This window comes from Crinia signifera, chromosome 2, assembly GCF_055691185.1.
Source record: "Crinia signifera chromosome 2, ASM5569118v1, whole genome shotgun sequence".
Classification (NCBI taxonomy): domain Eukaryota; kingdom Metazoa; phylum Chordata; class Amphibia; order Anura; family Myobatrachidae; genus Crinia; species Crinia signifera.
In genome coordinates, this window is record NC_139218.1 from 9458788 (window position 1) to 9486109 (window position 27322).

A 27322-nucleotide genomic window follows, 5' to 3' on the forward strand; every position below is an offset into this window, starting at 1 on the left:
AAACCGGCCGGGTCTAGTCATGGTGGCTACGCCCCATATATACACATGGACACCATGTCTATAATACTCCACTACTCCATTATAATGTGCCATGGTCTCTGTATAATAATCTCTGACATTATAATACTCCATGGTCTCTGTATAATAATCTCTTCCATTATAATACTCCATGGTCTCTGTATAATAATCTCTTCCATTATAATACTCCATGGTCTCTGTATAATAATCTCTTCCATTATAATACTCCATGGTCTCTGTATAATAATCTCTGCCATTATAATACTCCATGGTCTCTGTATAATAATCTCTGACATTATAATACTCCATGGTCTCTGTATAATAATCTCTGACATTATAGTACTCCATGGTCTCTGTATAATAATATCTTCCTGTATAATAACTCCATGGTCTCTGTATAATAATCTCTGACATTATAATACTCCATGGTCACTGTATAATAATCTCTGACATTATAATACTCCATGGTCTCTGTATAATAATCTCTGCCATTATAATTTGCCATGGTCTCTGTATAATCATCTCTGACATTATAATACTCCATGGTGTGCTGTGCTGTGTGGGGAGAGGGGTGCTGTGCTGAGAGGGCTGCAGTAATGATGAAGGGAGCTATGCTGTGAAGGGTGCTGTGCTGTGAGGAGAGAGGGGTGTTGTGCTGGGCGGGGAGAGGGGTGCTGTGCTGAGAGGGCTGCAGTAATGGATGACGGGAGCTATGCTGTGAAGGGTGCTGTGAGGAGAGAGGGGTATTGTGCTGGTCGGGGAGAGGGGTGTTGTGCTGGGCGGGGAGAGGGGTGCTGTGCTGAGAGGGCTGCAGTAATGGATGACGGGAGCTATGCTGTGAAGGGTGCTGTGAGGAGAGAGGGGTATTGTGCTGGTCGGGGAGAGGGGTGTTGTGCTGGGCAGGGAGAGGGGTGCTGTGCTGAGAGGGCTGCAGTAATGGATGACAGGAGCTATGCTGTGAAGGGTGCTGTGAGGAGAGAGGGGTATTGTGCTGGTCGGGGAGAGGGGTGCTGTGCTGGGCAGGGAGAGGGGTGCTGTGCTGAGAGGGCTGCAGTAATGGATGACAGGAGCTATGCTGTGAAGGGTGCTGTGAGGAGAGAGGGGTATTGTGCTGGTCGGGGAGAGGGGTGTTGTGCTGGGCAGGGAGAGGGGTGCTGTGCTGAGAGGGCTGCAGTAATGGATGACAGGAGCTATGCTGTGAAGGGTGCTGTGAGGAGAGAGGGGTATTGTGCTGGTCGGGGAGAGGGGTGTTGTGCTGGGCGGGGAGAGGGGTGCTGTGCTGGGCAGGGAGAGGGGTGCTGTGCTGAGAGGGCTGCAGTAATGGATGACGGGAGCTATGCTGTGAAGGGTGCTGTGAGGAGAGAGGGGTGTTGTGCTGGTCGGGGAGAGGGGTGCTGTGCTGGGCAGGGAGAGGGGTGCTGTGCTGAGAGGGCTGCAGTAATGGATGACAGGAGCTATGCTGTGAAGGGTGCTGTGAGGAGAGAGGGGTGTTGTGCTGGTCGGGGAGAGGGGTGCTGTGCTGGGCAGGGAGAGGGGTGCTGTGCTGAGAGGGCTGCAGTAATGGATGACAGGAGCTATGCTGTGAAGGGTGCTGTGAGGAGAGAGGGGTATTGTGCTGGTCGGGGAGAGGGGTGTTGTGCTGGGCAGGGAGAGGGGTGCTGTGCTGAGAGGGCTGCAGTAATGGATGACAGGAGCTATGCTGTGAAGGGTGCTGTGAGGAGAGAGGGGTATTGTGCTGGTCGGGGAGAGGGGTGTTGTGCTGGGCGGGGAGAGGGGTGCTGTGCTGGGCAGGGGTGCTGTGCTGAGAGGGCTGCAGTAATGGATGACGGGAGCTATGCTGTGAAGGGTGCTGTGAGGAGAGAGGGGTGTTGTGCTGGTCAGGGAGAGGGGTGCTGTGCTGGGCAGGGAGAGGGGTGCTGTGCTGAGAGGGCTGCAGTAATGGATGACAGGAGCTATGCTGTGAAGGGTGCTGTGAGGAGAGAGGGGTATTGTGCTGGTCGGGGAGAGGGGTGTTGTGCTGGGCGGGGAGAGGGGTGCTGTGCTGGGCAGGGGTGCTGTGCTGAGAGGGCTGCAGTAATGGATGACGGCAGCTATGCTGTGAAGGGTGCTGTGAGGAGAGAGGGGTGTTGTGCTGGTCAGGGAGAGGGGTGCTGTGCTGGGCAGGGAGAGGGGTGCTGTGCTGAGAGGGCTGCAGTAATGGATGACAGGAGCTATGCTGTGAAGGGTGCTGTGAGGAGAAAGGGGTGTTGTGCTGGTCGGGGAGAGGGGTGCTGTGCTTCGCTGAGTATCAGTTGCTCTGTCACTCACTTACAGATCAGACTGTGGGCCTAATTCAGATCTGTGAATTCGCAGGCCGGGTGAGTATTGATGACAGCGCATGTGTATGACGCGTAGTACGCATACGCACGGCCATCCTGCGATAAAAGTTGGCTACAGTACTTCTTCTAATCGCTGGCCATTAGCAATGTGATTGACAGGTAGCTGGCGTTTGTGGGTGGTAACCAGACGTTTCTGGGAGTGCCAGGGAAAACACAGTCGTGCCCAGGTGTTGTAGGTGAAGGCGCGTGCCGCAGAGTAAGTCCTGGGCTACAAACTGACTGCGCACGCAGTGGAAAAATCAATCGATGGTAAGTGGCTTGCGTATGTATTTGCAGCTATTCATAGACCTGTGATATTTCCACAAACCGTGCTAAGCGATTCGCAGGCTTGCGCAGGGCGTGATTTCACTCTGGCGGGGCGGCGTAAACCTGATCGCTGGGTCCTGTGCTTGCATCTAACAGTATAGCAATACCCATCATAGTACACGGGCTTGTTCCTTCTTACAGGGAAACCTGAAATGCTAATTAAATACCATTAATAATTCTGCTTCTAATTAAAAAAAAAAAAGTTTCTGTCTTTAGCCCAAATCAGACCCCCCCCCCCCCCCCCCCCCCCCCCCCCCGAAGCTCTCCCCACACCCTATTCCTGGCAGAGTTACCTGCTGCTAGGTGCACTGAGTGGAAAGCAGGTGGCACATTACCTGACCCTCTCACCATACAGGTGCACAGGGGTTAGAGGGAAGATTAGCATTAAGTAGTATATTTATTATCATGTGAAAAGCCCTATTTGAGAGAGGGATGTCTTCAATCCTTTCAACATGCCCAATGGTTACCACCGGTTATATTCCTGCTGTCCGTCACTGACAGCAGCACCCCACTGTGGGCGTGACTCACATGCGGCTCCGACTCTATGGAACTCACTTCCCCGCACAGTTCGAGGGACCCCCACTCTAGAATCCTTCAAAAACAGACTCAAGACTTTCCTGTTTACTCAAGCATTTCCATAATTCCTTTAAGTATACTGTAGTTTATGAAAAGCTTTTCTGTACTTTATTGTTCCTACATAGAAACATAGAATTTGATGGCAGATAAGAACCATTTGGCCCATCTAGTCTGACCCTTTTTAAAACATGTTGCCTTAAAACCATATTTGATCAGTATTTTAGTATCAGTGCATGTCCTCGTGTTCTGTTGCTCCTCTTCCTGTAAAGAATGTCTCCCTTCTGTACCTTGTTAAAACCCTTTATACCAGTGGTTCCCAAACTGTGCGCCTAGGCTCCCTGGGGTGCCTCGGAGCACTTACAGGGGTGCCTCAGGTTGGTGGTCCAGAATCAATTCAAGTTATTTATGGCCAGTGAAATAGGCAAAATCAGTGTTTGTGGCTTCCAATTAAGAATATGTGGGTAAACAGAAGTGAATCATGTTTCTCACCACATAAGTGGACCTAAGAAAAACATTTAAATCACAACTTTTTTTATATTTTTCCTGAAATTAGTAACCAACTTTTGGCCTAGGGGTGCCGTGATTCAAAAAGTTTGGGAACCACTGCTTTATATACTGTATATTTGAAAGTTTCTATCATGTCTCCCCTTTCCCTTCTTTGCTCTAAAGCAGTGGTTCCCAACCTGGGGTACTAGTACCCCTGGGGGTACTCTGCAGACCAGTTGGGGGTACTTGAAAATAATATTGGTAATGACGGAAGATGAAAAAGTATTTTGATGGCAGAAGAAGAAGACCCATTGCTATGGAGAAGACCATGTTGTGTCACTTAGGGCCTTATTCTGATCGGTGCGGATATTCCCGAATTCTTACGGTGCGGGCCGCACGCATCGCTGTGCGGCAGCGTGCGGGCATCGTCCGTAGAAACGCCCACGTGTCCTCCGGACGGACTCACTCTGTAAGAACAGGGCGTGTGTACGGACGACATACAAACCGTGCGCGTGCGGGGGAAACGTACAGATTCTTGCACGGTCTTCCCGCACAAGCACGGTCTTACCGCGTGAGAACGTACGGAAAGCTGTCCGTACGCCCCGATGCGGAGTATTTACGCACAATCCAACACTTTTGTACTAAGTACACACAGCGATCACATGACCCACTTAGGCTATTAGGCAACCTCCTGAAAAAGGGATTGTTAGCAATTTCATTAATATTATTAAGTTGTGTGCATTATTTGCAGTGTAAAAGTGTGTGACAAGTGCAGCATGTAATGTTCCCTTTAAGCTGCAATGCTTCCAATTGTAGCAGTGAGAAGCGTGTAATTAACAAGTAATGGGTAAAGTATGTGATTGTATTGGGTTCAGGTGACATTGGTTGAGGTGCGTCCGTCCTGATTAGGCGTTACGATTGCCTAGCGCATGACCGAGTGGTGTCCGCAAAGCAAAAGTAACCTTTTGGACACCGCACATTTCTTCCCTTTTTGTTCGCGTGCATTCGGCGTGCTGTCCGAATGCACGCCTACCAATATATGTGTACTCCCCCGTGTCTGCCCATGTTTCCGCCCTGTTTAGCCCACTTTGAAACTACGCCCCTGTGTCATTCCGCATGACGCCCATAACACACCCCTATTGCCCGAATGTATGCGGTGCACATTTCTGTACGGTATTAGTGAGAACAAGTACGGAGACCATACGTGGCACATGCGCATAGCGTTCCCCACGCATGCGCAGATGGCTAAAAAACGCGATCCGAAAGAATTCGGGAAAGTACGCACCGATCAGAATAAGGGCCTTATGGTTCTGTCTTCAGCATCATCATCGTCTCCCCGTGCTTTTGCCTGACCAGCAATCCAATGGGAGCTACCCGTGCTGCCATCAGACATCAGAGATCATCTGCCCTGCACTGACATGGGTGCAAGAAGCAGTGGCATTAATCCTACAGGTGTGAGTGGGAACCCTGGAGACAATACACAACCAGCGGCCAGACACGGAAGGGCACGATTCCTGTCCGCTACTCCTTAATATAAGGCCATGCATAAGGTCACTTCCTCTCCACTCATATGTACTGTCTGTATTTTAAATTGAGAGGAGGGGTACTCATCAATGAAAAGCCTAATCAAGGGGTACGATAGAGAATAAAGGTTGGGAACCACTGCTCTAAAGTATACATATTAAGATCTTTTTTAGTCTTTCCTGGTACGTTTTGTGATGTAGGCCATGCACCATTTTAGTTGCCTTTCTTTTTACAGTCTCTAATGTATTTATATCCATCTGGAGATATGGCCTCCAGAACTGAACACGGTATTCTAGATGAGGTCGTACCAATGACCTATACAGTGGCATTATTACTTCTTTCTTTCTACTGCTGATACCTCTCCCTATGCAACCAAGCATCTGACTTGCCTTCTTCATTGCTTTGTTACATTGCCTACCTGCCTTTAAGTCCCCTGAAATAGTGACACCTAGATCCCTCTCCTAATTGGTATATAGTGCCATTTATACTATATTTAGTTTTTGAGTTTTTGAGACCCAAGTGCATGATTTTGCATTTTTTGGCATTAAACTGTAATTGCCATGCTCTTGACCATTTATCTAATCTACCTAGATCATCAATCATGATGTTTTACCCCTCCTGTTGTGTCATCTGCAAAAATTCCATTTTGCAATGTCTCAAAGATATTAAAAAGCTTTCCCTCCTGTGACTATACTCCATTTACTACAACTCTGTTTTCTGCAACCAAGATCTTATCCATTCAACCATATTAGAATCCAATCCCAAGCTTTCAAGTTTATTTAACAGTGTGCGATGCGGGACAGTGTCAAAAGCCTAAATAAAGTCTAGATAAGCTACATCTACAACCCCGCCTTTATCTACTACTTTAGTCACCCAGTCAAAAAAATCAATAAGATTTGTTTGACATGATCTTCCCCCCGTAAACCCATGCTGTTTAGGATCCTGTAAATTGCTGGTTTTGAGATATTCTACAACTCTTTGTTTAAAGAGTGTTTACATCACTTTACTTACTTCTGATGTAAGGCTCACTGGTAGATAGTTTCTTACCTCTTCCTTGCTTCCACTTTTGTGCAGTGGGACTAACTTTTCTGTTTTCCAGTCCTCTGGGATTACTCCAGTAGCTAGTGACTGGTTGAATAATTTTGTTAATGGTTTTACCAGCTCCCCTTTAAGCTCTTTTAGTATCCTTGGATGTATCCCCTCTGGTCCCATTGATGTATCCACTCCCTGTACATTCATTCTATCTGTTAATCGCCTTGATTACTTTTGGTGAAAGAGCGCTATATAAATACAATTATTAGGTACTTATGTAATATCTGGGCTCCCGTTTTTCTTATGAGACCGCGTCCCCTCGCGGGGCTCGCTGCGCTCGCCACGCTTCGGGCACGGTGGCTCGCTGCACTCGCCACACTATATAAAATCAACTCCATGCGTAGTTGGATAGTAGGGGTATGAAAAAATGGGGTGCATTTAACATGGGAGCCCAGATAATACATAAGTACCAATTATTATTATTATTGTTGGCTCATGTAAGACTACTAAGCAAGTATTGGTGTTCCATCTACGGCCATGATACTTGTCTAGTTATTGCCCCTTGGTCTGCCCAGGTTTGCAGATGAGTGATCAGGTGTGCACCAAGCCCATACTGTGATAGTTGGTGGCATATAAGGTTGTACCAATTGGTATTAAATTATGCAGGTGCAGTGACAATGGGCGTCTCAATCCATGTGTATTCTACCACAAGGATAAGTCCACTCACACACACTTCTAGGTCCGCATATGCATTTACCTCTGAATCAGCCCCACTATGCTTTACACTAACTGCATTCCCGCTCCGAGCAATGTTTTTGCTATTAGAGAGCTCAACTTAGAACAGAACATTACTAGCTTGTGTTCTTTTTTTTTTTTGTATCCTCCAAAATGTCACACTATTTAATAATAACTTTCCCGTACTTGTGAGGTAAAAAATAATAAAAGCTCTTTTTGTCTTCCGATTCCAAAACCCAGAAGAGGTGAGACTACACCGCGCTACAAAAAAAAAGGTGACAGCCGCCTCGTTAGAACTAAGGTGGCGCAGCCCAAAAAAAAAGGTGCGATAGTTAAAAAACAAAAATGATAAAAAAAAACTCCCCCAAAATTAAATAAATCCAAAGTGAGTCCATAAATATGTATTTTGCCGGGCGTTTGCGAGGCACCTGAATGCGTTTAGCAGTCCTTAGCATACGGAGGAGTCTTGTCTGTCACGTACGGAAAGTAAAGTCTAATGGCTCGGAGACAAGTTAGGGAAGCATGAATGTAGGAAGGTCGCACCTCTTTGAGATGTAAATTGGAAATCAGATTTTGTAGCAGGCAAAGTTGTAGAGCAGATCTCACTAGCAAAGTGTAAAGCGTGTAATCACAGCCCTGACTCAGGGAGGGTGACTGCTGCCGCTTGGTGCATCTAATTAGTAAAGGAAAACTTGTGCAGACAAGAAGTACTGGATGGTCCCACTCTCTTTGTGTGACGCTGGTTAGGTATAGGACAATCATCTCTTATCAGACTACAATAAGGCAACAGGAGAACGGCGCTTCACACCTGTTATGGCTTCACTAACATCTGCACCAATGCAGAACATCTGTCCCCTTGTCACCGACCAGGAGATAAAGGAATGCTGTTCTATCGTCCGGTCGCTTCTAATGGATTGCCAGTATGAATGGCACAAAGCGGGCGAGGATTAGGCGAAACAGTGTAAATTAAAGTGAATTCCCAATAGGTATGAAAGGAGCTTTGCAGTGTAAGAGCGGCCCATTCAGAGTATAAATACTAAGTACCTGAACACACAGGAAAGCAGCTGAAATACACTACTCTCAGTGCCATAGATCGGGTTCTACCCTCTGCCAGAGGCGATCAGGCGCAGAATGTGCTTAATTAGCTGCAGTTTGTCTCTCTGTCCGCCCAACACATAGCAGGGACATGCCACCCCCTTCTCAGTTTAGGAAATGCCCCATGGAAACATTTTTAATTGAGCATTAATTTGTACACAGTGAAATGCAATTTCTGTCAGCAAATTAAGTAATTAAAGTAAAGGTAGAATTGTGATAGAAGCCACCTCCAAAGATATGTATGTTCCGGGGGAGAAAGAGTGTTGCCATAAGTGTGCACCCTACACCCAAGTGCTACCATAAGTGTGCACCATTCACCCAAGTGCTGCCATAAGTGTGCACCATTCACCCAAGTGCTGCCATAAGTGTGCACCATTCACCCAAGTGCTGCCATAAGTGTGCTCCCTACAACCCTGAGTGCTGCCAAAAGTGTGCTCACTACAACTCTGATTACTGCCAATAAGTGTGCTCCCTACAACCCTGAGTGCTGCCAAAAGTGTGCTCCCTACAACTCTGATTACTGCCAATAAGTGTGCTCCCTACAACCCTGAGTGCTGCCATAAGTGTGCTCCCTACAACCCTGAGTGCTGCCATAAGTGTGCTCCCTACAACCCTGAATACTGCTACAAGTGTGCTCCCTACATACCTGAGTGCTGCTACAAGTGTGCTCCCTACACCCCCTGAATGCTGCTACAAGTGTGCTGGTTCTTGTGTAGTTTTAAGGCGCCAGCATGGCGTGCTACCTCTGGGTTGGGTACGCTCGCCAAACTATCTAAAATAAAGTAACTTAACTCCATGCCAACATGGATAGTTCATACCCCCACTATCCACGTTGGCATGGAGTTGATTTTAGATAGCGTGGCGAGCGTAGCGAGCCACCGAGCCCGCAGCGTGGGCGAGCGAAGCGAGCCCCACAAGGGGACTCAGACGCACGGCGCAATGCTAGCGCCGTGAAACTACACAAGTACCGTGTGCTCCCTACATACCTGAGAGCTGATATCAGTGTGCTCCCTACACCCCCTGAGTGCCGCTATCAGTGTGCTCCCTACACAACTGAGTGCTGTCAGTCTTACTACTATGGGCCCTATGTGATATCCACTTTCAGGACCTCCCTATACCGATGCAATGGGTGTGGCTAGCCTCACAGCACCCAACAACTCTGATACCCTTCTGTACCCATGTACCTTTACATTGCCTACACCCCTGCTAAGCCATGGGAATTATGAGGTGCCTACAGTTTCTAAGAAGCAGACGCCACTCCTGATGGACACATTTCATTAGACATAGGTTCTGAGCAACCATAAGTCCCTGTGTCCACCACAGAGGATAAGAGCTACAGCCAGAGGTCATTTCAATATACAGCCCGTCTGCTGCAGCATTAGCATAATTGCCCAGTTGCAGCTGCAACAAGTGTCGCAGTTGCTGCTGCTTAGCGCCCGCCTCTGTATCAATCTCTAAGCTGGATTTGTGGATGAGCATGGTGTTGTACATACAGCACAGTCTGATTACACACTGAGTGCAGCTGAAGGCTAACAGACGTTGCATTCTGCTGTGAGGTGGGGTTGGCGGCAACTAAGAACACTCAAGGCCAAGTTTCCACCAGTGAAATCTGCAAACTTTCATGTCCAAATGTGGAACAAGGCGAATATTTGGCGAAACACGTCTGAAAATGTTTCTTGTCTGTAACAGATGACTTCCGCTTCATGCTTACCTTATGACCCAGGGACATAATATATATATATATATATATATATATATATATATGTACACATATACTCACACGCACATACATATACACTAGTAAGATCCTCAGGCCCGCCCCTGCCCAGCTATATTTACCCTCTGCTGGGGCTGTAGTCTCTGTTCCACCTCTTCGAGAGCGAGAGCTGTTGGTGGGCAGAGGAGGGGGTAGGACATGGGACACTTGCTGAAGGCGGAGTTAGGGAGAGTCATCCGTGAAATCATTTGCAGTAACTTTTAAAGCTATAAATATGTATTTATATTTTTAATGGGTTCGATTTTTATGCCTGATCAGTATTTATACATTTCCTAAACTGTCTATTAATTGTGAGATTTATTCTCTAAAGCAATAGAGTGTATATAGGGTACTTCAATCATAGTAATATTTTTTTCAATACAGTATATATTTCTTGGGTTTTCAGAAATAAACAGTAATCCACAAATATTGGGTTCATTGCCCATACATGTGCTGTCCGTACTTTTTGTACTAGATGCAATACGATCTCGTATAAAACGCACCATGTATGGGCACCTTAAGACAATAAGTGATAAATTGCGTGGATCATTAAATAATGACAGCTTACATGAGAAATAAAACCAAAGAACGGACTATATACATGTACTCTGCCTTTTCTTACCTTTAGAATGTAAGCTCTGACGAGCAGGGCCCTCTCTCCTCATGTGCTTTGCTTAGAATAAATCTCTGCCACTGTTATAATTGTGTCACTGTTGCAACTGTCCTTTTTATTTACCAAGCTGCGGAACCCTTGTGGCGCTATATAAATAAACGATAATAATAATGATTAGCTGATGCCGCTAATTGTATATACCTTGTACAGTACTTATCCTACATTGGTCCTTATTCAGATCTGATCGCAGTACCAATTTGTTTTGAAAATGGGCAAAACCATGCTGCAATGCAGGGGAGGCAGATGTAACACGTGCAGAGAGAGTTACATTTGGGTGGGGTGTGCGAAAACTGAAATCTAAATTGCAGTGTAAAAATAAAGCAGTATTTACTCTGCACAGAAACATAATAACTCACACAAATCTAACTCTCTCTATACATGTTACATCTGCCCCACCTGCAGTGCACATTGTTTGTACTCCGATCAGATCTGAATAAGGGACATTGTCTTGAACTGTACCTCGCTGGGATCTTGTTTTTCCTATTTGTTTAAGTACTCTGGAAGGAATGGGATCATTGGATAGACAGCAACTAGGTCTACAAGCATTTGGTCAACACCACTAGGTCGGGTGCCGGACGGGGTCCCGACAGTTGGGATCCCAACAGTCATTAACCCGCCGTCGGGATCCCGACTGTTAAAACACCGACGGCCCGGTTCCCGACGGCCGTCGGCTATTTTCCCTCGTGGGGGTCCACGACCCCCATAGAGGGAGAATAGAATAGGTGGCGAGCATAGCTTGCCACCGTGCCCGCAGCGTGGCGAGGGGCTTTGTTGCGCTGGCCATGCTGTCTGAGACCAGGCAGTCGGGATCCCGACTGTCGGTGAATCATACCACACCCACTAGGTCAACATGAATGAAGGTCGACATGCGTCAAGGGGCTTCATTGCGCTCTCCCCGCTGTGCAGTCGGGATTCCGACGTCGGAGAAATGACTGTCGGAATCCTGACTGTCGGTGTGTCATACCACACCCGTATAAATAGGATAACATAACCCCCAACTCTGCCAGGTGGAGAAACAGATGCTATAGGCTAAGACTCAAGAGGATTCTGATATTCTCTTGTACATGCACAAATCCAGGACGCATCCCCTCGCATGTCCCGCAGGCGGAATGTCACGAAGACGCATCCCCTCGCATGTCCCGCTGGCGGAATGTCAGGAAGACGCATCCCCTCGCATGTCCCGCTGGCGGAATGTCACGAAGACGCATGCCCTCGCATGTCCCGCTGGCGGAATGTCAGGAAGACGCATCCCCTCGCATGTCCCGCTGGCGGATTGTCACGAAGACGCATCCCCTCGCATGTCCCGCTGGCGGAATGTCAGGAAGACGCATCCCCTCGCATGTCCCGCTGGCGGAATGTCAGGAAGACGCATCCCCTCGCATGTCCCGCTGGCGGAATGTCAGGAAGACGCATCCCCTCGCATGTCCCGCTGGCGGAATGTCAGGAAGACGCATCCCCTCGCATGTCCCGCTGGCGGAATGTCACGAAGACGCATCCTCTCGCATGTCCCGCTGGCGGAATGTCAGGAAGACGCATCCCCTCGCATGTCCCGCAGGCGGAATGTCACGAAGACGCATCCCCTCGCATGTCCCGCTGGCGGAATGTCAGGAAGACGCTTCCCCTCGCATGTCCCGCTGGCGGAATGTCACGAAGACGCAGCCCCTCGCATGTCCCGCTGGCGGAATGTCACGAAGACGCTTCCCCTCGCATGTCCCACTGGCGGAATGTCACGAAGACGCATGCCCTCGCATGTCCCGCTGGCGGAATGTCAGGAAGACGCATCCCCTCGCATGTCCCGCTGGCGGATTGTCACGAAGACGCATCCCCTCGCATGTCCCGCTGGCGGAATGTCAGGAAGACGCATCCCCTCGCATGTCCCGCTGGCGGAATGTCAGGAAGACGCATCCCCTCGCATGTCCCGCTGGCGGAATGTCAGGAAGACGCATCCCCTCGCATGTCCCGCTGGCGGAATGTCAGGAAGACGCATCCCCTCGCATGTCCCGCTGGCGGAATGTCACGAAGACGCATCCCCTCGCATGTCCCGCTGGCGGAATGTCAGGAAGACGCATCCCCTCGCATGTCCCGCTGGCGGAATGTCACCAAGGCGCATCCCCTCCCATGTCCCGCTGGCGGAATGTCACGAAGACGCATCCCCTCGCATGTCCCGCTGGCGGAATGTCACGAAGACGCATCCCCTCGCATGTCCCGCTGGCGGAATGTCAGGAAGACGCATCCCCTCGCATGTCCCGCTGGCGGAATGTCACGAAGACGCATCCCCTCGCATGTCCCGCTGGCGGAATGTCACGCAGACACATCCCCTCGCATGTCCCGCTGGCGGAATGTCAGGAAGACGCATCCCCTCGCATGTCCCGCTGGCGGAATGTCACGAAGACGCATCCTCTCGCATGTCCCACTGGCGGAATGTCACGAAGACGCATCCCCTCGCATGTCCCGCTGGCGGAATGTCAGGAAGACGCATCCCCTCCCATGTCCCGCTTGTGGAATGTCAGGAAGACGCATCCCCTCGCATGTCCCGCTGGCGGAATGTCACGAAGACGCAGCCCCTCGCATGTCCCGCTGGCGGAATGTCACGAAGACGCATCCCCTCGCATGTCCCACTGGCGGAATGTCACGAAGACGCATGCCCTCGCATGTCCCGCTGGCGGAATGTCAGGAAGACGCATCCCCTCGCATGTCCCGCTGGCGGATTGTCACGAAGACGCATCCCCTCGCATGTCCCGCTGGCGGAATGTCACGAAGACGCATCCCCTCGCATGTCCCGCTGGCGGAATGTCAGGAAGACGCATCCCCTCGCATGTCCCGCTGGCGGAATGTCAGGAAGACGCATCCCCTCGCATGTCCCGCTGGCGGAATGTCAGGAAGACGCATCCCCTCGCATGTCCCGCTGGCGGAATGTCAGGAAGACGCATCCCCTCGCATGTCCCGCTGGCGGAATGTCAGGAAGACGCATCCCCTCGCATGTCCCGCTGGCGGAATGTCAGGAAGACGCATCCCCTCGCATGTCCCGCTGGCGGAATGTCACCAAGGCGCATCCCCTCCCATGTCCCGCTGGCGGAATGTCACGAAGACGCATCCCCTCGCATGTCCCGCTGGCGGAATGTCAGGAAGACGCATCCCCTCGCATGTCCCGCTGGCGGAATGTCACCAAGGCGCATCCCCTCCCATGTCCCGCTGGCGGAATGTCACGAAGACGCATCCCCTCGCATGTCCCGCTGGCGGAATGTCACGAAGACGCATCCCCTCGCATGTCCTGCTGGCGGAATGTCAGGAAGACGCATCCCCTCGCATGTCCCGCTGGCGGAATGTCAGGAAGACGCATCCCCTCCCATGTCCGGCTGGCGGAATGTCAGGAAGACGCATCCCCTCGCATGTCCGGCTGGCGGAATGTCACGAAGACGCATCCCCTCGCATGTCCCGCTGGCGGAATGTCACAAAGACGCATCCCCTCGCATGTCCCGCTGGCGGAATGTCATGAAGACGCATCCCCTCGCATGTCCCGCTGGCGGAATGTCAGGAAGACGCATCCCCTCGCATGTCCCGCTGGCGGAATGTCAGGAAGACGCATGTCCCGCTGGCGGAATGTCAGGAAGACGCATCCCCTCGCATGTCCCGCTGGCGGAATGTCACGAAGACGCATCCCCTCGCATATCCCCCTGGCGGAATGTCAGGAAGACGCATCCCCTCGCATGTCCCGCTGGCGGAATGTCAGGAAGACGCATCCCCTCGCATGTCCGGCTGGCGGAATGTCAGGAAGACGCATCCCCTCGCATGTCCCGCTGGCGGAATGTCAGGAAGACGCATCCCCTCGCATGTCCCGCTGGCGGAATGTCAGGAAGACGCATCCCCGCGCATGTCCCGCTGGCGGAATGTCACGTAGACGCATCCCCTCGCATGTCCCGCTGGCGGAATGTCACGAAGACGCATCCCCTCGCATGTCCCGCTGGCGGAATGTCACAAAGACGCATCCCCTCGCATGTCCCGCTGGCGGAATGTCAGGAAGACGCATCCCCTCGCATGTCCCGCTGGCGGAATGTCAGGAAGACGCATCCCCTCGCATGTCCCGCTGGCGGAATGTCACGAAGACGCATCCCCTCGCATGTCCCGCTGGCGGAATGTCAGGAAGACGCATCCCCTCGCATGTCCCACTGGCGGAATGTCACGAAGACGCATCCCCTCGCAGGTCCCCCTGGCGGAATGTCAGGAAGACGCATCCCCTCGCATGTCCCGCTGGCGGAATGTCAGGAAGACGCATCCCCTCGCATGTCCCGTTGGCGGAATGTCAGGAAGACGCATCCCCTCCCATGTCCGGCTGGCGGAATGTCAGGAAGACGCATCCCCTCGCATGTCCGGCTGGCGGAATGTCACGAAGACGCATCCCCTCGCATGTCCCGCTGGCGGAATGTCACAAAGACGCATCCCCTCGCATGTCCCGCTGGCGGAATGTCACGAAGACGCATCCCCTCGCATGTCCCGCTGGCGGAATGTCAGGAAGACGCATCCCCTCGCATGTCCCGCTGGCGGAATGTCAGGAAGACGCATCCCCTCGCATGTCCCGCTGGCGGAATGTCAGGAAGACGCATCCCCTCGCATGTCCCGCTGGCGGAATGTCACGAAGACGCATCCCCTCGCATGTCCCCCTGGCGGAATGTCAGGAAGACGCATCCCCTCGCATGTCCCGCTGGCGGAATGTCAGGAAGACGCATCCCCTCGCATGTCCCGCTGGCGGAATGTCAGGAAGACGCATCCCCTCGCATGTCCGGCTGGCGGAATGTCAGGAAGACGCATCCCCTCGCATGTCCCGCTGGCGAAAAAATGCCGACCATCGAATGATTTCTTCAGGCCACGCAAATATGTCAGTGGATCATTCCGCCGAAGACAGCGAGCGCAGAGCATTTTCACCAAATGTGTGACCCGGACCCAGCACCCCCCCCCCCCCCCTCAGGAGAACCTGCACATGTGCATAAATCATTCTGCTCAAAAAACAAATATCGCTCCCCCAGGTGACCCCCATAGGGTACAGGAGGCCAGTGAGAGATTACATTCTACAGTGCTTAAACATTAATTGTCCATCATGCCGATTCTGACCCGTTGATTCGCAGTCGTTTGGCCGGGCTGGCGTTTCCTGAACTAGGCCCTAAATGCAAAGTTTCTGCAATGAAACAATAAAAACCACTGGGGGATTTCAAGATGAACCAGACAAGGACAATTGTCATTCCTATTAAAAAGGGTCAATGTTGGGTTGAATTAATATACTCATCATATTGAGACACCGCCACGTAAGCAGGACAAGAAGCCGGTGCTCATTGGCTGAGAAAGAGTTAAGAGGAGGCAGCGCACTTCCAGCTATCAGTCCGAGAGCCTGACAGCCTGCTTAAAGCCTCTGCGCAGCTCCTACTACTGCACAGAGAGCAGCTTCTGAGGCTCACGCTGTGCTATTTTCTGCACATGACATTATCAGTCAATTACCAACTGACTGATGATGTGAAGAGCAAAGAGAGCAAAAGCCTGGGCTTTAACAATCCCTTTCCACTGTGCATTAAATGAGAGGGTAGAACGCTCCGTTATAACTAGGATAGTCAGCTGAGCCGGCTCTGAAGTCTGAGAACAGGGATACAGAGAAGAGGCAAAGTGCTCATTTTCACAGCCTTAAGCAGTCCTGAGATGCTCTGAACAGCACATAATAGACACCGTACATGAGAAGCAGGAGGGAGCTTAAAAGGTACTAGTGCGAGTTATAAGGAGATGGCTGCGGGAAAATGTCTCGCTCTCAAATACATTCTCATACAGTAATGCTGACGTACAAGGGCTAGAGACACGGAGACGAAGAGCTGACAATCATCCGGCACTGAGCAGGCTGTAATATTTTTACCACTTGGGATTTGATTGTATTTTTTTTAAATACAAAGGTCACAACAAAAGGAGATCATCAGTGGTGGCTGCAGTGCATGGTATTACTGTACATGGTATTATTAATATATATGCTGAATCGATTCTCCGGGGATCACCAGCGCTGAGAGCATCAGACGCCCAGGAATCAGCATAAGCCATTACGCACTGTTAAGCCCACCCTTCAAGTTGGGTAGTTTCACAGGAGTCCGGGGGGGTGGGCTCAGTGTCTGATTACCCAATAGACTGATTATGCTGCAGCCTGGGGCGCCAGGACTGTGGGAGGGGGCGCTTTGCAGGTTACAGCCAAGGAACATACCCACACCCATTTTGATGCCTGCAGTATGGAGACCCATAGGTAGGAGATAAAACTTAGGTTCACGTGGGACGGGGTTCTGGAGAACATGGAAGATGAGGCCGGTGACCTGCTGATAAATAGGCATGACCACCAAATTGTGGAGGAACGTGCCTTCAGAGGTGCAACCTCTCCGGTGTCTATTCCTTGTATCTGGGAACATTTTGCTGAGGCAAGTAGTTATATAGTACCATCTAGAGATCACTTTATAGATTTTCTCCTTTGTTTTAACACAAATCGAGCTAGAGGCAGCTTTTTCCCAAATCTTTGACCAGTCATCTCCACCCGATGCATCGGCCCTTTTCCCAGGCAACCTCGTGAGAGACAAGTTCGCAAGGAAGACAGCACCTCGGTCAGCAAAGAATATGAGGGAAATTAAACCTTAAGGATCGTCTTGAGCACAAGATGCATGTGGAGAGATGGCGTCTAAGCTGGAGACATTGTAGATAGAAGCACCCAGCGGGTATGGTTAACTCAGACTGGATTATCGAAAATGATACCATCGATGTTCCTGATTTGCTTGAAATGTTTCTTCTCTTTGATGCTGGGATAGCAATGGTTATCATGGCATCATTGCAGGCTTATTTCCACCATCGTTACATTCTGTTGGCTACATGTCACCACAAGCTGATGTTGCTAAAGCAACCACTTGAGTACAAAATGATTAGATATGATGTCACGATTGCATCAGTATGACACAACCAATGGGTGCTTACAGAAGCAGATGGGACTTGATTATGTCATTTGCATCCTTCACTCATTCACTTTGCCTCAAGTAACTTCTTCCAGGAGATCCTTGCCAATGTTCATACACACAAAGCAACATACAGTACAGTAAGCCTCAACGCCAATCTGCCCAAACTCTTCCATGCTCCTCCCAACGTTGCATGGATCTGCGCAGAAATCCCTCTGACGCCTAAATCTCCACCCCTCTCCAGGTCCACCAATCGGAGCAGTGCATGGAACAATACCTGTGCATGATGCAGTAGGGAGCTTAAACTAGTTTTTAACAGATTTGCAGAATAATATCAGGTAATCACTAAAATTGTCTTTCCTGTCATGGTTTCTACCGGAACATTACAATGTAGGTATTTAGTGATCCCTATAAAAAGATCTAATAATTGAACTCCCCCCCCCCCCCCCCAAAAAAAACAACAAGCCCCAACCCTCAATAGGCGGAGCCCAGACCAGTTTCAGGATTCTCCACTCCCCGAGCAAACTATCAATTTGTGCCCTATATCCCATACTTTATAAAGGGACAATGGTCTCAAAAGGAAGGAGTGTGGTCACACAGTAGTACCCCCAATTAAATTCTGCCACGTAGAAACACAATACTATTCCCATCATACCATCAGACCCCGTGTAGTTCCCCACACTCATTTTACACCATTGCCCCTTATTTTCTTTATGGCACACAGTAGTACCCCTTATTTACATACATGTAAGCCACACAGTAGTGCTGCTTATACACATAGCAGCGCCATGCCTTCTGTCCCTCCAGCAGCATCCTCACCTATCTGTGTCTCTCCAGCCCCCTCTCACCTTATCTTCACCATGTACGGAGCCTGCTACTGTAATCAGCGGCAGAGAAGGAATGACATCACATCCACCTTGCTTGGAAAGGAAGCCGCTGGAACAGGGTTTTCTGTTGGAATTTCTGTGCCGGGCTGTGGTAGTGGTGGAACTAGTTTCCCCTACCATTAGATGTGGTGGAAGCCCTGGTTCCTAGTAACCAATAAGTGGCATATTGGTTTCAGAGGCACACAGTCCTACATGAGTGTCCCAGTGCAGTTGTAGTACTGTGGCAGGATGAGATGTCACTACAAATATGTAGCAGACATTGGCATCTTTATTATGTTATTGTTACCTGATTTAAAACCGTAGCACATACAGTATTTTTAGCTTGGCCCTTGCACCCAGGGGCACAGAACTTCTCTGCCCCGGCATAATGTGGCACAGTTATGTATTCCTAGTGTATAGTTGCAGATTATATGGGACAAGTGTCTTCCGTAGGTATTATAACAGGGATAAGAACAATTCCAAAATACTGTAATAAGATTATTATTATTATTATAATTAATATACAGTGTCTCTTATAATTGCCAGACGCAGAAGGTGACAACATATCTGTGAATAGAAAATTGATTATTCTAACGCCCCACCAACCATGTAAGTACTGTGATATACAGACTGTATATATGTGATGTGAAATATTGCACCTGACAGAGAACAGGTCACATTCCGGGGAGCACTGATAGTTCTCCGATGAGGAGGATGAGAGCGGAGGATGACACACAAGTGGGCGAGCTGGTCTATTAAAGAGGGAAGGTCTGCTGCTCTACCAATAGCCCTTGGGATAGTGGGGAAATCTGCTGATCTACCAGTAGTCCATGGGACAGCGGGAAATCTGCTGCTCTACCAATAGCCCTTGGGATAGTGGGGAAATCTGCTGCTCTACCAATAGTCCCTGGGATAGCGGGGAAATCTGCTGCTCTACCAATAGTCCCTGGGATATCGGGGAAATCTGCTGCTCTACCAATAATCCCTGGGATAGCGGGGAAATCTGCTGCTCTACCATTAGTCCCTGGGATAGCGGGGAAATCTGCTGCTCTACCAATAGTCCCTGGGATAGCGGGGAAATCTGCTGCTCTACCAATAGTCCCTGGGATAGCGGGGAAATCTGCTGCTCTACCAATAGCCCTTGGGATAGCGGGGAAATCTGCTGCTCTACCAATAGCCCTTGGGATAGCGGGGAAATCGGCTGCTCTACCAATAGCCCTTGGGATAGCGGGGAAATCTGCTGCTCTATCAATAGCCCCTGGCATAGTGGGAAATCTGCTGCTCTACCAATAGTCCCTGGGATAGCGGGAAATCTGCTGCTCTACCAATAGCCCCTGGGACAGCGGGAAATCTGCTGCTCTACCAATAGTCCCTGGGATAGCGGGGAAATCTGCTGCTCTACCAATAGCCCCTGGGATAGCGGGAAATCGGCTGCTCTACCAATAGCCCTTGGGATAGCGGGGAAATCTGCTGCTCTACCAATAGTCCCTGGGATAGCGGGGAAATCTGCTGCTCTATCAATAGCCCCTGGGATAGCGGGAAATCGGCTGCTCTACCAATAGCCCTTGGGATAGCGGGGAAATCTGCTGCTCCACCAATAGCCCCTGGGATAGCGGGAAATCTGATGCTCTACCAATATCCCCTGGCATATCGGGAAATCTGCTGCTCCACCAATAGCCCCTGGGATAGCGGGAAATCTGATGCTCTACCAATATCCCCTGGCATATCGGGAAATCTGCTGCTCCACCAATAGCCCCTGGGATAGTGGAACTGAAGCTCTAGAACTGGGACTGTTCAAGAAAATAAGATATGGACTATAAATCGAGAGATCAACTTTACTTCATTCTTTTGGCGGAAGGCATTCTGTATTTGTAAATTACACAATTCATAGGGCATATAAATAGTCAGGATGATCAGGGCCAGCAACAAGAACTTTGGGGTCCAGTAAGCTCACATTTTTGGGAATGCCATCAATCTAGACACTGTTATGAAGCTAGGATATCAGGATGATAGGCCAACAGTGTCTGGCTAGTCAATAGGTTGACCCCAAAAGATCAACATAGAGATAGAAAAGTTGGTGTGCACAAGGTTGAGATTGTTAAAAGATCTACACAGGCAAAAGGTCAATATTAGTAGAGCATGATTTTTGGGACTTTTCATGCTTTCCCATCGCAGTGCACTCCGCAGCGGTAGCAGAGCAATGCACCTGGCTCGAACGATGAAAGCGGAACATTATTAGGAGTCCACGTGATCAGGTGTCGACATTAAACACTCAAAACATGAGACACTCATGTCAACATTTTGCTTGTGTATATATTTTGTTATGACCTAGTGCATGTCCACCTTTTGCCGTCGACCTACTGTCTAAACACTGTTCACCCTTTAATCCAGGGATGCTGGATGGGGACCCGACAGCCGTTGGCTATTTTTCCTCGTGGACCCCCATAGAGGGAGAATAGACTAGGTGGCTCGCGTAGCCACCGTGCCCGCAAGGGGCTTAGTTGCGCTCACCATGCTGTATATGCAGTCGGGATCCCGACGTCGGGCTAATGACTGTCGGGATCCCAACTGTCAGACCCCTGTACCACACCCTTAATCTGGAACCCCTTACTAGTAGGTACGGAGGCGGTGAAACTCAGCCATGTACTGTAGACACTAATGAGGGAAGCATTACTGGGCTGAAAGCCACTTTGACAGTATACTTCCAGAGGCCTAGGGGCCGCACAGGCCCCTGGAAGCTTTGCTTTATGCAACTACTGTATATATGTCTGAAGACATATCTGAAAAAAGTTGCCCAGTCTGCACACAAGGAGTAAAGGGAGGGCCCGTGCAGCATCATAACTAGGTGTATGCCAGTGGTGAGATGCACCGAGCGCAGAGGCTCTGTAAGCGCACCATCGCCCGCCCCGCTGCCTTCGCTTTCTGACATGCAGGGTGAAATGTAATAGGATGAGAGATTCAGAAAGTGTGAGATTTGGTAAGAAAACTCCATTTTTTTTTAAAGCGGCAATCATCAAGCTGTAACATTAAACTGGTTTTGCAGTATAAGTGATTGCCGCTTTAAAAAAACCCTGGAGATTTCTTACCAAATCTCTCACTTTCTGAATCTCTCATCCAGTTACATTTCCCCCGCAGTGAGCATTGAACGTTCCCCTGCAGCCAGTAGAGTGGCAATAGTGCCCTTATAGTGGTTCCGGATGCCGATGACCCCGCTCCCTGTGTGTGATGTCACACTCAAAGGAGGCAGTGCAGCATGGATGGTGCAAAGGTTATATCATTACCGCCTCACAGCGCTGATGTCATGGGTTCAATTCCCACCATGACCCTAACTGTGTGGATTCTCCCTGTACTTGCGTGGGTTTCCTCTGGGTACTCCAGTTTCCTCCCACAATTCAAATATATACTGGTAGGTTCATTGGCTCCCAATAAAATTAACCCTAGAATGTCTGTGTGTGTGTATGCATGTGGTAGGGAACATTGATTGTAAGCTCCGCTGGGGTAGGGACTGATGTGAATGTTCAAATATTCTCTGTACAGCGCTGAGGAATATGTGTGCGCTATATAAGGAACTGGTAAAAATAATAAGTGAATAAATCAATGATAGCGCTGTGTATGTGTATATGGACAGTGTGACTGACTTACTATGTGGTTAGGAGAGAGTCTACTATTACAGGTTGGCTTTGACTATAAACTAACTGTCACATTACATGCTGTGTCTACCTAGCCGGAATCACCTGCAAATAACCGGCTGTTACGTATGGCCCCTGGACCCATAAGGCCGATGTGACAAGAGAGCATTGCTGTATGTTATGTGGGAGTATCCGAGACTTATGGTGTGTACACGTGGTCAGATGTGCCTTGAGATGCGATCCCCGATATGATCCGATCGGATCGGGATCGGACAGCAAGGCACATCCGATTTGCATACAATCTTCACTATATAGTCATGGAAGACAAGACTTTCTGGCTTGCGATACGTGAACGTGCATCAGGATCGGATCGGGATCACAAGGGTTAAGGGCGAGATGTACTAAAGGGAAAATGCGGTAAAACCCCCATTTTACCGCATTTTCCTATGTACTAAAACATGGGCAGGGCAGGGTATCGCCACCTTTGGGTGGCGATACCCTATAGAAGCCTATGGGCTTCTTTTCGCCGCCCGCCGCGTCGCCGCAACCCCGCCGCCTCGCCGACCGCCCCTTTCCCCCCTCCCTTGGGCTTACCTTCTTGCAGGTCCTCCTGGACCCCGGAAGGTAAGCCCTTCCTCCCCCTAGCAACGCAGCCGGACGTCCTTCCGGCTGCAGGGGGGAGGAGGAAGCGCCGGGGACAGCTTGCTTAGCTGTCCCCGGCGTGAAAGCAGCAGAAGCCGGCTGGGAGGTGACGGAGACCCCCCGCAGACCATAGTACAGGTATCGCGGGGGGCCTCCGTCACCGCATCGCGATGCCAGCCGCATATGTTAGTACATATGCGGCGGCATCACGGCGGGGGGGGGGGCGCGAAGGGCGGCGATGTATTTTAATACCTCCCGCCCTAAAACCCTTGCGATCTGCATCCGATGCCGATCGGAAGGCAAATTGTACCGTGTGTACACACTATTACCCTGACTGCGCTCAACTCCAATAAACTTCCATCTCTTCCCCATAAGACATCAAGTATAAAATCCTTTATCATACTTTTTTGGTGATTAACCAAAGCATCATTTTGCTGCCACTAAAACGATATGTAATTTGCTCCTAATTTGAATGAATTTTCATATATTTCAGGCTTGCATACACTACAATGTTTAATTTATGAGACTAACCCTTCCAGACGGTACCTTTATTGTGAAGGATAGTAATTAATGTCCCAATTCACTTGGTTAATGCTCTTCTGCGCACACTGCAGGGAAGTTGAAGGTAAGAAACAGTTTACAGTCGCTATTAGGTTTAATTATGCTTAATGACAGTTCGAGCCTCTGTTCACTAACGGCTTGTAGTCATCCCGCTCCTAGCTGCGTTTTCCCAGATTCCTCGTTCTCTACGCTTGATGGTGCCACCGTGTACTATCCTTGCGTTTGTTTCAACTCTACAAAGCCATCGCTGCAAGGCTGCACTAATGAGACACCTGTTTCCGTGGAGATGTGAGAACCGTGGCTATGGATAAATATCAGGCCGGCTATCGAAACGTTTAACCCTTGAAGTTCCTCGTGCATCCAAGGTCATAGCATAGCCTGTAATCGCATAATGCTGCAGCGAAAGAAGACCTAATTATCATACCTGGCGTTCACCGCAATCAATGTATTATTCCCAGGATGCAGGGGATGAAAACAGAAAATAGCGAGAAAGGGCGAGCGGGTTTCCAAAGTATCAAAACTCAGACTTTTTATTTTGGCGTTGATGGTTCTTTGAAATTTTAGATTATTTTAATCTAGAACCAAATAGCGTCATTTCACGTGCGCTGCTCTAAGGGCAGGTACAGTATCTCCTGACAGGTGCATTTTCCCATTGGATGGAGTCGGGCGCATGTTCGGGTGCAGTCACGCAGAGTTGGAACTGTCATACAGGTGTACAAGGGGGGGGGGTATCTAACGGGCCCCACTGCCTGAAATCAGCACCGTAGAGCTGAGGCATGGATGAACTGAGCAAGTCTGTTAGCTACAGTACTGTAGCTCTACCTACCTGCACCCCCATGCAATACCCCCTGCCCCCCCCCCTCCGATGACGCAATTTGCGTTGTATCACATCTTCGTGGCTCCGCTACCCTTCATCACAATGCCTGCAATCGCGGCCTAGTGCAGCAGGGGTGGGTCAGCAGTGATACGACCCCTCACACTCCGCCCCTACCCAGCATTACCCGCCTCAGCCACGCCCCAGAATGCCTCACCGCACCCCAGGCCCGCCGAGCTGGCTGCCTTCTCCCAACCAGCATATCTCCTACCACTGCATTCCCCATTGGGCCTTTCGTGCCCCAGTCCGACACTGCTTGCACATACTGTAAGATGAATCCTTATTATACAGAAGTGTAGACACAATTATGGAGAGATGCAGGGTCTCAACTTAAAGGATATATAATAAAATGGGTCAATAGTGATAGAAAAACTCTTATTATTTACTAATAAAATACTGTCTGAGAGCAGGACATTGTCACCCAGCCATTGTCAGCAGCGGAGTGTGGTGGTGACATCACCGTATATGGCGGATGAGGGTAGACAAGTGTACAGAGTTGTGTTGGTAAGGATGGGTTTGCGGAACAAGATGGGAGCGGTTCAGAGCTGTTGAAAATCCAATACTGTGTTTTGTTTGTAAGCAAAAACAGTCCCCGTGCTCAGAAAATGTGCCCATACACGCACCGATCCCTTGTGCATGCAATGCGATGAAAAGCAAGTACAAAAAGTATGTGCAGCACATACGTTTTGTACTGTGCGATGAGATGCCGCGGGACCACGCACCTCAAAGCACAGATCGCACCGCCGGGATTGGTGCATGTATGGGCACCTTAAGTGATTGGATAGCCTAGCCCAAGCAACTAGACCAGTGGTTCCCAAACTGTGTGCCGTGGCTCCCTGGGGTGCCTCGGGACACATGCAGGGGTGCCGCGGCTTGGTGGTCCAGGACCAACTCAAATTATTAATGGTTAATTATTTATGAGCAAAACCAGTGCTGGGGGCTGCCAATCATAGAATGTGTACAAACAGAAGCAAATCCTGCCCTTTACCACATAACTGCCACTAAGAATCGCATATAAACCCAATCAAATTAATTTTTTTTGGACCTAGGGGTGCCGTGAAAAAAATTCTGATTCTCTAGGGTGCCGTAAATCAAAAAAGATTGGGAACCCCTTAACTAGACCATCATAACAAGACCACAAGAGTAGGCAGAGTTCTAGCAACTTTTTGGTAGGAGAAAGTGGCACAAAAAATAGCATGGTCGTCCAGGGGCTGAAAGAGCATCAGGACCTTTCCCGTCCCGAGCTGATGGATCTGGGGTAATTAATAAGACTGGATCAGAGAATGCTTGATAAACATTTACAAGTTTGTTTGTATCCCTGTAACGGCTAGCATTGTGCCTTCTCTACTGTAGAAGGGGAATAAGTAAATGATGTGGTCAGCTGCACACACAATCGCCTCCCACACTCAGAATGCAATGCACAGTAATTACTTTAAGTCCTGGAGCAGAAAAATGTAGAACTGGACGACCATACGCATCCAGCTTCCAAAAGAGCAAAATGTACATTCTGATCCGAGAATGCAAACAGCCCACAATGATAAACACACCGTGCTGTACAGCTCTCCGCCAGGCAAGCGGGTGTCACCTCTCCAGTACTCGCTATAGTACAGGAGAGGAACAGGCATAATAGTGTTATACCGGGAGAACTGGCAGCATGGTGCAGACATAGAACCTAGAGCCAGACTATTCAGCTGTATTTTATAACCTCCTTTTGTTAATGAGGCCATCATCCATTAATAGAAAGCTGGAGTAGGCAAATGGTAAGGTCTTCACCTGAAGTTCCTGATGTTAACAGATCATGTTAAAGAGCTAAAAGTCATTTGCAAGTCACAAAGTAATGGTGACATGGGGCATTATAGGAAGCATGCCCAATTCCTTCCCACGCTTACCAACATTCAAATATGGAAGCAGAAGCGCAACTGCTAGAGACATTGGAGGCACTGGCCACCGGGCTCCAGCAGTCAGAAGGGCACCAAGTAGGAAAATTCCTGAGGGGGCTACTGAACTAGGACTGATCTCTCCCCACTCATTTCACAGTGATTAATTGATAAACTACCAACCAATCCTCCCTTAACTGTCATTAGACAAACAAAGCCTGTAAAATGTAACGCAGAAGCTGATTGGTTGGTACTTTATCTCTTTCACGGTTATGATTAAAGCCCCCAGGCTCTATTAAATATAATTTAACATCATCTGAAAATAAACATTTCTTATTGCCACAATTAGCTGCAATAAGCAATCTTTATTCTCCCAGATGTGCCATTGGTGAGTCCCTGGGACTTAAGCACGGAATACACTGCCATCGCGGTCAAAATGCCATCATCTCGACCGGGGTCATAAAACCAGTGCCAGAACTGCGAAGAGATCAGGGTGCCAACGCTGGAATTCCAGCAGCTGGCATCCCTATCAGTGAGTAAGCTGGGAGTGGGTGCGGGGAAGGGGGATTGAGCTTAGGCACTAGTGGGGGAATTTAGGGTTAGGCTGGATAGAGGGGAAGGTTATGGGTTAATGTTTAGGCTGTTGGGAGGGACGTTGGGTATAGGAACTTAGAAAGGGGAATAGGCTGCCGGTTTGGGGGTAAAGTTAGGTAGTGGGGTTCGGGGATTAGGCACTAGAGGCAGGGTTAGTGTCAGGCTTCTGGGAGGGTTAGTGTTAGGGAAAGGGAAGTTTAGCGATGAAGGGTGACAGTGTTAGGGTGCTATGGAACCCCTACCTGGATTCTCAGGAATGGTATGCCTGCACCCAAAATGCAGGGATATTGTATGTAAAGTTCATTGTAGCACCCGCCATCTTTGAAAACCCATGCAGTTCCTCTTCCTGTCTGGGGTGTCACTGTCTGCTGTAGTGCTTCTAGCACAGTGTGGTCTGTATATCAGTACTGATATGCAAACCAGACCTGTGCTAGAAACACAACAGCAGATTGCGACACCCCAGGCAGGGAAGAGGAACTGCATTTTCAAAGATGGCGGGTGCTACAATGAACACTAGTATGTATCCCCTCAGCACATGTGCACGATGGAGCAACTGGGGGTCATGAACTGCAGAGCCCCAATCTGCCAAACCCAGCCCAATCCGCATACAGAGAGCAGCGTAGGACACTTCTGATTGGAGATGAATTCTGCTGTAAGCCCCTCAGTGATAGAACAGGATCACGTAGCCATACAGAACCTGCGTACAGGACGTGTGACAGACACTGTCCTTCTCCAGCATTAATG

At 49.6% G+C, this 27322-nt stretch overlaps 1 protein-coding gene across 6 annotated transcripts in view; it reads right to left on the reverse strand.

The window, feature by feature from the left end:
- ZBTB20 (zinc finger and BTB domain containing 20) overlaps positions 1 to 27322 on the reverse strand; it is a 759091-nt gene that overhangs the window by 498882 nt on the left and 232887 nt on the right. For 2 of the 6 annotated variants that reach the window (XM_083171551.1, XM_083171554.1), the window contains one exon: positions 10529 to 10665. The exons of the other annotated variants lie outside the window; for them this stretch is intronic. The gene's annotated coding sequence lies outside the window, so the exon portion shown is untranslated. The remainder of the gene's footprint in view (positions 1 to 10528; positions 10666 to 27322) is intronic. 6 annotated transcript variants of the gene reach the window in all.